The sequence below is a fragment of the Oryctolagus cuniculus genome, chromosome X (genome assembly GCF_051225735.1).
Source record: "Oryctolagus cuniculus isolate XC-2025 breed Fujian yellow rabbit chromosome X, ASM5122573v1, whole genome shotgun sequence".
Taxonomy (NCBI): domain Eukaryota; kingdom Metazoa; phylum Chordata; class Mammalia; order Lagomorpha; family Leporidae; genus Oryctolagus; species Oryctolagus cuniculus.
The window spans coordinates 44,626,803-44,639,886 of NC_142888.1; the positions used below are offsets into that span (position 1 = coordinate 44,626,803).

At 39.7% G+C, this 13,084-nt stretch overlaps 1 protein-coding gene and 1 pseudogene across 2 annotated transcripts in view; one reads left to right on the forward strand and one right to left on the reverse strand.

Annotated features, from left to right (window-relative positions):
• The first annotated feature begins 391 nt into the window (after positions 1-391).
• Positions 392-13,084, forward strand: part of ZC3H12B (zinc finger CCCH-type containing 12B) — a 547,765-nt gene continuing 535,072 nt past the window's right edge. For both annotated transcript variants that reach the window (XM_089324779.1, XM_008272718.5), the window contains exon 1: positions 392-888. The gene's annotated coding sequence lies outside the window, so the exon portion shown is untranslated. The remainder of the gene's footprint in view (positions 889-13,084) is intronic.
• The window catches only part of LOC108178687 (GTP-binding protein 4 pseudogene), a 32,602-nt pseudogene continuing 20,265 nt past the window's right edge, over positions 748-13,084 (reverse strand).

The following is a 13,084-nucleotide window of genomic DNA, read 5'->3' on the forward strand; positions in this document are numbered from 1 at the left end:
GGGGCTGTCCCTTAATCATTGGAGTTATGCAGTGGCATGGTCAGAGAAGTTATTTTGAAAATTCCTTTGGCAGATCTTGTGAAGGATGAATTGGAGGAGGTAAGACAGAGAAGTAACTAGGGACTTACGGGAACTGTCAATGTCAATCACCGGGGTGCCTGTTGAGGGGCTGGGAGAAGGTCATATCCCAAGTCCCTGGGGCCTCTTTAAGATTGCAGAACATCTTAGACCTCTCTCTCAACCCACCTTTACCTTGACGTCGCTCCATCTAGGCCCTAGAAAGCGGGTTTTTTTGCGCACTTTCCAAGGTCCAGGACCCTCTGTTCTGAGCTCAGACAGCGGCGCCAGCGGCGGCGGCGATTGCCGGCGGGGGTGGGGCGCATGCGCGCGGTTGCTAGGCAACGGCGGTCAGGGCGCCGCGGCGGTAACGGCGCCTGGGCTGTGTGTGTAGGCAGCGGCGCCAGAGGAGGAGGAGCACGAGGATGCAGCTGCGACCGCGGCCCCAAGAGGGAGCCGCCGCTGCTCCGTGGCCGCGGGGGCTGAGGGACAGGAATCAGGCCTGGGGGTCGCTTTGCTGAGGGGGTCGGGGGCGGCGGTCCCGCCAGAGGCTCCGGCCTAGTATCTTAGGAGGGTCCGGGCCGCTGGGCGAGGGCCTGCCCACCGTTGCCTCATCTTGTCCATCCACGTCCATGGTGGTGAAGTTGGCGGCGCCACGGAACACAAGGCACCAGTCTGTGTCCCAGCTCCTCACTGGCTCCAGCTCTTGGAGTCCTGCGCCGCCGCCTCCTCTCGCCCGCCGAGCCCACTCCCGGCGGCGGGCGGGGGAGGGGCTCCCCCCAACAGGGGCTGCGTGGAGCGGAGAGACGACGGGATCCTAGGAGAGTAGGGGTGAGTAGTGGCACCGCACTCGCTCGGTGCTGGAGCGCCTTTTCGGCCTCCGGCCCCGGGAGGCGAGCGAAGCATTGCTTTCTTCTGCAGAAGCTTCTGACGCCGTACCTACATCTGTTCAGCGCTCTCTATTCCCTTCGAGATAGTTTTCCTTTACAGAGTCACACCACTTTCTGGTTTCAACCCGGGCGTCCAGGAGCATGGGGTCAGTGTTTAAGGCCTGGCTTTGCTTCTTAGATGTCATAGGTGCCGGTAATTCTTCGTATAGTCACGGAGCTTGCTCCCCAATTCAGAGACAGGCTCCCAATGCCGTACTCGCCCTTTTCCCCTAGCTGTGGCTCTCGCTCTTGAGAGGCTCACGCTGCTCTCAGGCTTCTCTTGAGCCCATTCTTCGGGCTGCTGTCGCGCCTTGCATCAAGGCTTGAACAGATAGCTGGAGTGGCCCCTTACTTTTCAGTGTTCTTACTAGTTGTGTGATGAGAGTTTCTGAACGCCTGGTGCTTGGATTCTGACTCCTGATGAGTAAGAGTTAGGAAGGTAGTACTTGCATGATAATAATAATATGATCTAATAATTAAAAAAAAAAACACATACTGCACTTGACTTCCAAACTGCCATCAAACTTGAAGAGAAGTAGTCGTCAAGGAGTGGCTGACTGATAAGAGGGAAAGCATGTTTAACGAACTAACTACTCTTCATCGAGAATGGCATACTTGTTTTTCTTACAAATATGATGATGGAACCTAAAATGCCCCTAATAAAAGTTGGGATCTATCTGTTCTGCCTGAAGTACCTGCAGTTGAATTTAGTTGTTTCCCATAAACATTGACATGAGGCAGTTGAAAGGATGTTGTAGACAAGGTGATTTGATGAGGATCTAAAATTGTGTCATGCTTTTTGAAAAATAGCAGTATTATCTTTGAGGAGTGAGGTTGTTTCTTAAAAGCAATGGTTGATACAAATTGTTGTTCACAGTTGACCCCTTTCATAAGTGGACTGAATTTAAATTAAATAGTAATTTTGATTGTAAGGTACTTTTGTGAACAGACAATAAAAGATAGGTTCCTTTTCTTTGGCTCTCTTCCCTCTCGACTGGGTTTTAAGCCATTTCAGGTTTCTTTGAGTAGCAGTGAAAAAGAAATGCAGTAATGGAAAGGCTAAATTTAGTTTTTGGTAAACCCTTTTAAGCTAAGTTTGTAAAAAAGAATGTAGATGTCATTTGTAATTAGATAACTTTATCTACTGAATCTGCCAAGACTGCCAACTCCCTGATAGTTTTGGTTAACATGCTTTGCCTTGGCATCTTTCTTGTTATTTGAGGTCCTCTTGGTTGTGATTTAAAGCACAATATAATTCTGGTACCACTGCAAAATAATCTTGTACTGAAGTGTGTATTTTTTGTTTGTGCACTGGCAAACTGACATACTTCTAATTGCTAGATTGCAAAGTTAAAAATGTTTTCATTTTGGAATATCTCGTGATGAATTCAAGCCTGAATTATTTGAAATAATGAGTACCTGCTGTGTACCTTTACATACTTTCAGGACTGGCCAATTACTTGCATCAAATTTAGAGTTCTACTGTAATGAGTATGGTTTTGAAGGTGCTGCATGCTCAAGAGCATCTCATAACCATATTATGAGATAATATTGATAACTCATTTTGCAAGTGCTATCAAGGTACTTGACCAGTGAACATTGGAATGAGTTTTTTTTAAGTGGCTTTCAACAAGCTTTTATTTTATAGCTTCTATGGAGTGTCCACTTACTGTACAGGGTATTGTGGAGGATAGAAAAGAAACAGGTCCCAGGAATTAAATTGGTTACCCACTGGGGACACAGAATACATATATGAGACATCATGGTCAACAATTGGAACAGAGTAGTACATAATAAATACTAAAGAATTAAGAGTAAAGAGAGATCAGTGGAGACTGGGGTTTGTCTGGGAAGGCCTTATGGAGAAAATCAGATTTGATTTGTTTCTTAATTGAAGTATAGGTTTTGTTGGCAGGGGGAGGAGTTCACCATAGTATGAGCTAAAGTACTCACTTTTCTAATCTAAAAGTGGAGGAGACTGTCAGTGGCAATGAGATCATTTGCAGTGGGCATAATTTTCTATGATGAATTACATGCTATATTAATAAATGGTAAATAATATTTAATCTTTTACTTTATTTGCTCTTTTAAGAACGTATTTTAACATACGTTATAATCAAAGAAATATAAATAATTTTAGAACTGTACATGCCAGACTTAAATGAATCATCCTATTTCATGGGGCAAGTGAGAATATTTTATAAGCAGATATAGATACAGACTTAATTTTACATTTTTATAACCTGTACTTTTTTACTGTTTACCAAAATACAGCTATAATCTTTGCACAAGACTGGTGGTATTAGTACAACCTTAGATTATTAATATGCTCCAAATACTGTTTCTTGCTAAGGTAAATTAGGAACATTTTTATATAAAGAAAATTAATTATGGTTCATTAAAATATATGGTCACTTAGTTTTTAATATTACAATTTAGTATTTTTATTTCTTATTGTTTTCTGAAAGAAAATGGAGGGAATATTAGCAGAGTCCTACAAATTTGTGTCTGTCAAAGTTCGGATGCTATTAATAATGGATTTATTAGCAATTGACAGCTAACGTCAATGTTTAAAGTACAGTTATAAACCTCTCTAAAACTTCTTCTAGGGCATTTCTAACAACTTTCGTTTTTAAGGATTTATTTATTTATTCGAAAGGCAGAATTTCAGAGAGGCAGAGAGAGAGAGAAAGAGATCTTCCATCCACTGTTTCACTCCCCAAAAGGCCACAATGGCTGAAACGGAGCTGGTCCAAAGCCAGGAGCCAGGAGATTCTTCCGGGAGGCAGAGGCAGAGAGAGAAAGAAAGAGAGATTTTCCATTCACTGTTTCACTCCCCAGATGGCCACAATGGCTGAAACAGAGCTGGTCCAAAGCCTGGAGCCAGGAGCTTCTTCTGGGTCTCCCACGTGGGTGCAGGGGCCCGAGCACTTGGGACATCTTCTACTGCTTTCCAAGGCGCATTAGCAGGAAGCTGGATTGAAAGTAGAACAGCTAGGACTTAAACCAGTGCCCATATGGAATGCCGGCACTGCAGGTGGCAGTTTTACCAGCTATGCCACAGTGTGCTCTAACAACTTTCTAATGTTTTGAGAATTGGTTACAAGAGTAATGGCCTCTTGAGTTTTAGGAAACCATTGTAAGTTGATGTTTATATTACAGAAATATAACAACAAAACATATTGTAATCATAGGTGGTCCCTGTCATGATTTTTCAGCTTCATAACAGTAGGAAAGTGATTTACATTCAGTTGAAACTATATTTTTATTATTTTAAACATTTAATCTCAAATAGTTTTAAATTTATAAAACAAAAATTGTAAGGTAGCAATACAAAGAGTTTCCATATACTCCTCACCCTCATTTTTCTTGTTAACATCTCGTAACATGTCATGATTAATGAATGATGACTAATTTCTACTTTTTAAAATCCAAAAACCTTTTTTCCCCTCTCATCCCTCCCAGCCTCTAGTAATCAACATTCTGTGGTCAGATGGATTTTTTTTTTAAATTTTATTTCACACATATAAGGGAGAACATGCAGTATTTGTTTTTTTGGTGTCTGGTTTTTTGATCTTTTCCTGGACTAGTAACATGTACTTACTTCTAGTGATGCTGGGCAGCATAATGAGATGCAGCTCTCACTCAGCCATGTGATCAAGGGAGAAAACAACTGGTACTGTACAGTGTGTTGTGTTGTTAAACTATGATATTTGGTAGGTTAGATGTATTAAGTGCATTTTCAAGTTATGGTGGGTTTATACAAATGTAATCCTACTGTAAGTCAAGGAGTATATCTATTACATCGAGAGATGTCTCCCAACAGAAATTCACATATTAGAATACCAAGTACAGAGGTTTATTCTAAGGAAAGGTATACCCAAATTGAAATTTTTGAAGCATCTTCACACCATATTGGTATCTTTTTCATTTGGTATCTTTTGCTGGCACAGAGATGGGACTTGAGCAGAGGTTAATAGTTTCTAAGCTTAACAAATATAATTATTATTTTGAATGTCTTCTGCTTAGAATGTCAGCTATTAGTTAAATAAGTAAAATTTTAGATAACAGGATCACCCACACAGACACAGGAAAGAAATATGTGATTATTGTTTGAAATTACTCAGTTAACAGAAAAATATATTTAGAAGGCATTTGGGTAAATTTCCTTTGCTAAGCAAGTGTTGTGAATTTCTCATCATAGTTGCTTATGCTGGTATCAAAGGGAAGATCTTCAGAAAGAGAACTGGTGAATTTTAATGATGGAAAAATTGCTGAGTAAATGAAAATTACCTTATATGCTAAGTTCTAAGTACTATTATGATTTAAGGCAGGTACATTTATGAGTAAATTACTTAACTTGTCTTGGCAGCATGTGCAATAGGGTAAGGAGTGCTCAATTTCTGTTACGTTAAGAGGGGTCACTCAGTATTTTTACCTAATTCCTTAATCTGGAGGCAGAACAGCATTACACTGATTACCAATGAGGTATCTGTGAGCTCTGATTTTCCTTAAATATTTTAGTCACCCTATTTTAATATATGATTTTATTATGTCAGTGGGCCAAAAATTTTTCTGCCTGAGCTCATCTCTAGATTTTTTCCTGATGGAAGCTTATGGAAAAAAAAAAAAAAAACTTTTACCCAACAATTCTTTGTGGAACAAATTGTCCTGGCACATAACCATTTTCACTAAGTAAAAGATACTTGTAGCAAATTCACTATAGGAAGAGAAGTAGAAAGTAGAATTCCTTCTTCAAGGGATGAAGATGGCACCTACAATCAAAATAAAAGAGAGCTTTATATACAAGTTGTGAACTAACATTCACAGAAACTGTCTCACAGAGTTATTATTCTCTTAATATCGTATCTTAGGATGATGAACTCTCCTTGGGCTTATTGGCATCCAAAAGTTCCCATATAGTCTGATTTATTCTTATTTTCCTGGTGACAAGTGTATAAGATTAATATTTTGGCTGGTGCTGTGGTGCAGCAGCTTAAACTGCCACCTGTGACACTGACAACTCATATCGGAGCTCCAGCTCCCTGCTAATGTGCCTGAGAAAGGAGCAGAAGATGGCTCAATTGCTTGGCCCTTTCCACCGATGTGGGAGACCAGGATGGATTTCCTTGCTGCTGATTTCAGTCTGGCCGGGCACCAGTTGGTGCAGCCATTTGAAGAGTGAACCAGCACTTAGAAGTGCTTGCTTGCTCTCTCTCTCTCTCTCTTTCTCTCTCTCATTGTGCCTTTCAAATAAATATTTTTTAAAAAGAAGACTAATTTGGTCACTGATAGTATTCTGTAATGGAAGTTATTTGTAACAATTTTTAAAATGCAATAAATAGTAAGTGAAACCTGAAATTACATTTTGTGATTTTTAAAAATTTATTTTTTATATATATTTTTAATTTTACATTTATTTTATATATTTGGAAGGCAGAGACAGAGGTTAGGGATATTGAGAAATCAGTATCTTCCATCTGATTGTTCCAGGGGACTGGAACTCACTCCAGGTCTCCCACGTGGGTGGCATGGACTCAAATACTTGAGTCATAATCTGCTGCCTTCCAGAGTGCACATTAGCAGGAAGCTGGAATTAGAAGTGGAGATGGGATTTGAATTCAGTCCACTAACATGGGATGCAGGCATCCCAAGTGGCAGCTTAACCTATTTTAATGAGAACAATGGATGTTTTCTAACAATCTTCATTTAAGATCATTATATAGTAAATATTGGTATTTCTGTAACCTTTCGTAGACATGTAGCTGTATGCAGGTAGCTCCTCATTAGGGTCACTTTCTGTACCTTACTTCCACTTTTCCTAACTACTGTGGATATAAGTTCTCACTGTCACTCCTGAGCTACTTCTGCACCCCCTTAATGAACTTTGTAAGAAACATTTATTTTTTAAATCTATTTAGGAAAGATTTTCTGTGATAGTCTGGAAGGCTGGACCATTACCCAATGCATTTGAAACTAAATAATTTGACTGGAACTAGCACCAAGGAGAATAATTACCCAGGTTCTTTTATAATACTGGCTCTAACTTAAGTAATTTTTGAATCATTAGATTCTTACTTCAAAAATAATTTATTTTACTTATTGTAGTATGTACAAAGTTGGGTATTTACTGCTTCTGGAATTAAAGTAGGGGTCCTTTCATCCTGATTGGTTCAGAGTTCATCATTATATTTTTACCTTTTTACCCTTATATAAGTGTACTTAGGGTCTTTTTCACTTTAGAATAAAAAGGAACATCTTCTCTGTCTTATTCTTTTTTATTGCTGCTACTTTTCCTTTTCTCATATGTCTTTTAACAGAAATTCAGAGAATTCCTTTTACAATTTGTGATATTTCTTAACTACCCAGAACTACTTTTTGCTTTCAAATTGATTACTAGTTAACAAATGAAGTGTGACATAGGTAATAAGCTTGATTGTACAAGATATATATAAGCTATATGTAATAATACATGTAATAGTTCTTGCTAAATTAAATCTCTAAATGTGCACATAGATCCTTATATTCTGTTTCTCTTCCTATATGCTTTCAAGGTTTTCATTATTAGCTGGGTTGTTTTTGCTCATCACCAATAGATATAATTTTCATAGAAAATATTTTATTGGTCCATAGAAACAGAAAAAGTAAGGATATATGAAAATGAGTTTCATGGCCGGCACCGCGGCTCACTAGGCTAATCCTCCGCCTAGCGGCGCCGGCACACCGGGTTCTAGTCCCGGTCGGGGCGCCGGATTCTGTCCCGGTTGCCCCTCTTCCAGGCCAGCTCTCTGCTGTGGCCAGGGAGTGCAGTGGAGGATGGCCGAAGTGCTTGGGCCCTGCACCCCATGGGAGACCAGGAAAAGCACCTGGCTCCTGGCTCCTGGCTCCTGCCATCGGATCAGCACGGTGCGCCGGCTGCAGCGCACCAGCCGCGGCGGCCATTGGAGGGTGAACCAACGGCAAAGGAAGACCTTTTTCTCTGTTTCTCTCTCTCACTGTCCACTCTGCCTGTCAAAAAAAAAAAAAAAAAAAAAAGAAAGAAAATGAGTTTCATGTTTCAAATTATTCTTTATTTGCAATAGTTTGAGGAGAATAATTCCTAGATTGTTGAAGTTTTGAATTTTGAATTTTGGAATTGTTTTATGAATTGTACTTTTTGTGGCTTCCTTGTACCTATACTAACAAGAACTAGATTAACAAATATTTCCTTTAGGAATCTTGCCTTAATAAAGAGGTGAGAATGATTTGTAGTTAATCTATCAGTGTATTACTTGTAAAAAGTTATTTTAAAGTACTTAAAGGTACTTTTCAGTAGTTTTAAAATCTTCTCTAGTTTATTAATTAATCAATTTAGCAACTTCTTTAAGCAAAGATCATCTTCAAGTCAGTTTAATCACACACACACCCACACATACATTTTTAAGATTAATTTATTTATTTGAAAGGCAGAGTTATACATACACACACACATACACACACAGAGAGATGCTTCATCCACTGGTTTACTCCCCAAATGGCTTCTGCCAGGAGTGGGCCAGGCTGAAAGCCAGGAGCCAGGAGCTTTTTCAGGGATTCCCAGGAGGGTGCAGGGGCTCAAGCACTTGGGCCATCCTCCACTGCTTTTCCAGGTGCATTAGCAGGGAGCTGGATTGAAAGTGGAGCAGCCAGGACACAAACTGTCACCCATATGCTTTACCAATTATGGCCACAGTGCCGGCCCCATCCCTTTCTTTTAAAAAACAAGTTTTATTTTAGAAAGAGAGAAAGAGAACTCCGTTCTGCTGGCTCATTCCTCAAATGCTCAAAATAGCCAGGGCTGGGCTGGGCCGGGCCAAAGCTGAGGGCTAGGATTTCAATCCAGGGCTCCCAAATGGGTAGTGGAAACCCAATTACTTTAGCCATCACTGCTGCCTCTAAGGTCTGCATTAACAAGAATCTGGAGTCAAAGCTGAGTATCGAACCCAGGCATGAGAAGTGGGCGTCTAACTGGTGTCTTCACTGATAGAACAGATTTCTACCTCCATAGCCCATTTGTGACTTACCACAAATTCTGAATCATTGGGGTCCAAATTACAGTACAACAAAACTTTATTAATTCAGGCCTCATATATTAAGAGTTTGTGAAAGCCTGGAGATATATATATATATATATATATATATATATGCTAAAACTGGTTTGTTTCTCTTTTTTTGCTGAGTACCAACCTCATGCTTGTGATTGTAATGTATAGGAGAAGCACTCAGAGTCCTACACAAAGGTTACAAGGTATTGGAGCTTCTTTGCTGAGTATCAGAATACTCATACTGAACTCAGTAAGTACCAAGAGGCATAAAGGTTAGTTACATCTAGTTTTCCAGTATTTAAAAATATCTTTTATGTAGTCTCTTACTAGCTAGGACATTATTTTGAACATCAGTTAATTCAGATCAGGTATCTCTTATCTGAAGTGCTTAAGACCAGAAGTGTTTCAGATTTTGCAGTGTTTTAAATTTTGAGATATTTGCATAGACTTTACTGGTTGGTCATCCCTAATCTGAAAATCTGAAATTTGAAATGTTTTAAGTTTTTAAAAATTAAATTTTTTTGAAAGACAGGGAGACAGAAATAAAGCTGGTTCAGTGCCCAAATGACTGCTACAGCAAGGGCTGGGTTAGGCAGAAGCCTGGAGCTCAGAACTCAATCTGTGTGTCCCATGTGGGTAGCAGGAACTGAACTACTTGAGCCATTACCTGCTGCCTCCCAGAGTATACATTAGCAGGAAGTTGGATCAGAAGGAGAGGAGCCAGGACTTACCCAGGGACTCCTATATATAATGCAGGCATCCCAAGGGGCATCACAACCTCTTTGCCAGTTGCCTGCCCCCTCCAGAAATTTTTGAGCATCAACATGACACTTAAAAACTTCGAATTTCAGAGCATTTTGGATCTTGGATTTTCAAATTAGGTATGATCAACCTGTAGTGTAAGTAGTGTTGAAGCAATAGTAATGGTAAACTGATCACAGATGTCTTAAAAAGTGCAGTGGCAGGCCGACGCCGTGGCTCACTTGGCTAATCCTCCGCCTGCGGCGCCAGAATCCCATATGGGCGCCGGGTTCTAGTCCCGGTTGCTCCTCTTCCATTCCAGCTCTCTGCTGTGGCCCGGGAAGGCAGTGGAGGATGGCCCAAGTGCACTCGCATGGAAGACTAGGAGGAGGCGCCTGGCTCCTGGCTTCAGATCGGCGCAGTGCGCTGGCCGTAGCGGCCATTTGGGGGGTGAACCAATGGAAGGAAGACCTTTCTCTCTGTCTCTCCCTCTCGCCGTCTGTAACTCTACCTGTCAAATAAATAAATAAAAAAATCTTTAAAAAAAAGTGCAGTGGCAATATAATTTGCATGTAAATTCTATGCACTTACAAATTCTTTATTCTATAGAGTAAGTAAAATGTGCAGTTAAAGTTACAACCAGGGATGGGCTTTTGGCACAGCACTTTGGATGCCTGCATTCCCATATTAGAGTGCTGGGCTTGAGTCCTAGACCTGCTCCTGAAGCCAGCTTCTTGCTAATGCATACCTGGAATTCCTGGCTGAATCAGCCCTAGCTGCATCTGGGGAGTGACTCCAATTCAATCCCATCAAGGTGGCATGTACCAATGCCATCTCACTATTCCAAGTGATCAATTTCAGTTCACAATTGATCATAATGAAAGGACTAAGAGTCAAAGGGAGCACATAAACAAGTCTAGTACCTGTTAACACTAACCGATAGAATAAATAAAGGGGAGAGTGATCCAACATGGGAAGTGAGATACTCAGCAGACTCATAGAATGGCAGATGTCCTAAATAGCACTCTGGCCTCAGAATCAGCCCTAAAGGCATTCGGTTCTGGCTGAAAAGCTCATGAGAGTATTTCAGGCATGGAAAGCCAAGACACTGGCATAAGATCTCTGTGAGTGAGATCCCAGTGGAAAGAACAGGTCTTCAAAGAAGGAGGTACCTTTCTCTGAAGGGAGGAGAGAACCTCCACTTTGACTATGACCTTGTCTAAACAAGATAAGAGTCGGAGAACTCAGAGGGCTTCCATAGCCTTGGAAACTCATGACTGGAGCATAGGGAGATTACTGATGCCATAGACAGGAGTGTCAATTGGTAAAGTCAACAACAGGAGTCACTGTGCACTTACTCCTCATGTAGGATCTCTGTCCTTAATGTGCTGTGCATTGAGATTTAATGCTATAACGAGTACTCAAACAGTATATTTCACTTTGTGTTTCTATGGGGGTGCAAACTGTTGAAATCTTTACTTAATGCATACTAAACTGATCTTCTGTAAAAAAAAAAAAAAAGAAATTATCAATTCCCAACTTGACTCTCACTGGGATTAAACATGACAATAGGTCTGATCTGATTTCATCATCATTAAAAAAATCATCTATTAAAAAAAAGGAAAAGGGAGCTTTAGCTTTCTGTCTGTCACTGTCTCTCTGCCTCTCAAATACATTAAATAAATAAATTAAAAAATAAGCTTAAGCAGTTTTAATGATGTTGCGGCAGCTCTGGAAGTACCAGAACTTCAGGACCTTCTTCTTCCTGTCTGAGATAATAATCATGTAATCATGCATACTGATACTTATTTGTTCTATTTAAATTATTATTCAATAAACTCTAAAAGAAATGGGAGGTGGATAGTGAGGACTGTTGGGATACTAGTAATGGTTTGCCCTTAATTTAGGTGTTGGTTATGAGTGTGATCAGATGTCAAACTCATTTACCTGTACACTTATGTGCATTTCCTGATATGTATACTGTATTTCAATAAACTGTTTAAAAGAACAGCATTTCTGATACCCTGGGATGAAATTCTTCTGACAAGAAACTGTAACTTCCAGTGTGGTTAAGTTTTAGAAGCTAACTAGAACAAAGCACAGCTACACCTAAAAACAGAGCTGCTATAGGTTTGTTATTTACTATAGGTGCTCTTTTAAGAGTGTGGAAGAAGCTAGGTTGGTTGGTTGGTTTGTTTCTTGCCTTTTACAGTATTGATAATTTTCTGTATAATTCATTGGTATTTACTTACAAATCACAATGTTTGTTGAGTCAACCAAAATAAAAATTTAGCTCATTGGATTTTTTCAACTAATTAGAATTCTCGCCATCTCCCATTCCTTTTGTCATTCCTGTGATGTGTGATAAAACTTTGTTGTTTGTCTATTTATGAATGAGGAGAGGCTCAGTGTTCATGTAACACTTTTCTCATGGCTAAACACTGAATACAGAGTAGGAATTAGTGAAATCTATGTAATTCTTTGTAGTCTGCAGAAAAGGAGAGTACACTCAGAAAAAAAATTAAGATGATTTGATTTTGGAAGGTAAATTTGTAATTGTATTTGAATATGAATATTTCTAATCTACATAGACCTGGATATTTAGCTAAATAAAGGCCATGGAATATATATTGGTTAATGAATTTTCAATTAACTAAGGATTAATCCAAGTATGTAATGAAATTAGGGAAGGAATACTTTGCATAAGATGTCCAGAGCTTTAAGTTGTTTGTAATTTCTTTATTGAACACCAGCCCAACTGTATATGTCTCAATTAAAGATTTTTGATCACAAATAGTAAAGATGTACTTATAATCAGCTTACAGGAAAATGTAATTTGTGTGAGGAATATGAGAGATTTTTATAGAATCCAAGGGCAGAAAGTGAAGCTTAGGCACAAATGGGACCTGAAGATGGATGAAAAGCTGTCATTAGCTAAGGGAACTTTACTCCCCCTTTCTCTTCTACCTCCTTGGGGCCATAGATTCTTTTGTTTATTTGTGTTTCTTTCATTTTATCTACTTCATTCTTCTCACTCCTTCAGCATGTAGCCTACTTTGCTCACTGAAGAGTTCCTAAGTTTACATAAATTCTGGTATTCAGAAGATATTTATTCGTCTCTCTGAATCCCGATTCTTCAACCTAGTTTGGACCAGATATACAGCCAGGATCTGTTTATCTATGGCTGAAGGGCCAATATCATGTTGTATAAATACGGATTTTAGGTCCCATCTTCAAGTTAGGGGATATACATTTCCATAGAAGGGAAGATTAGAGGTTGACCAGAATCTCAAT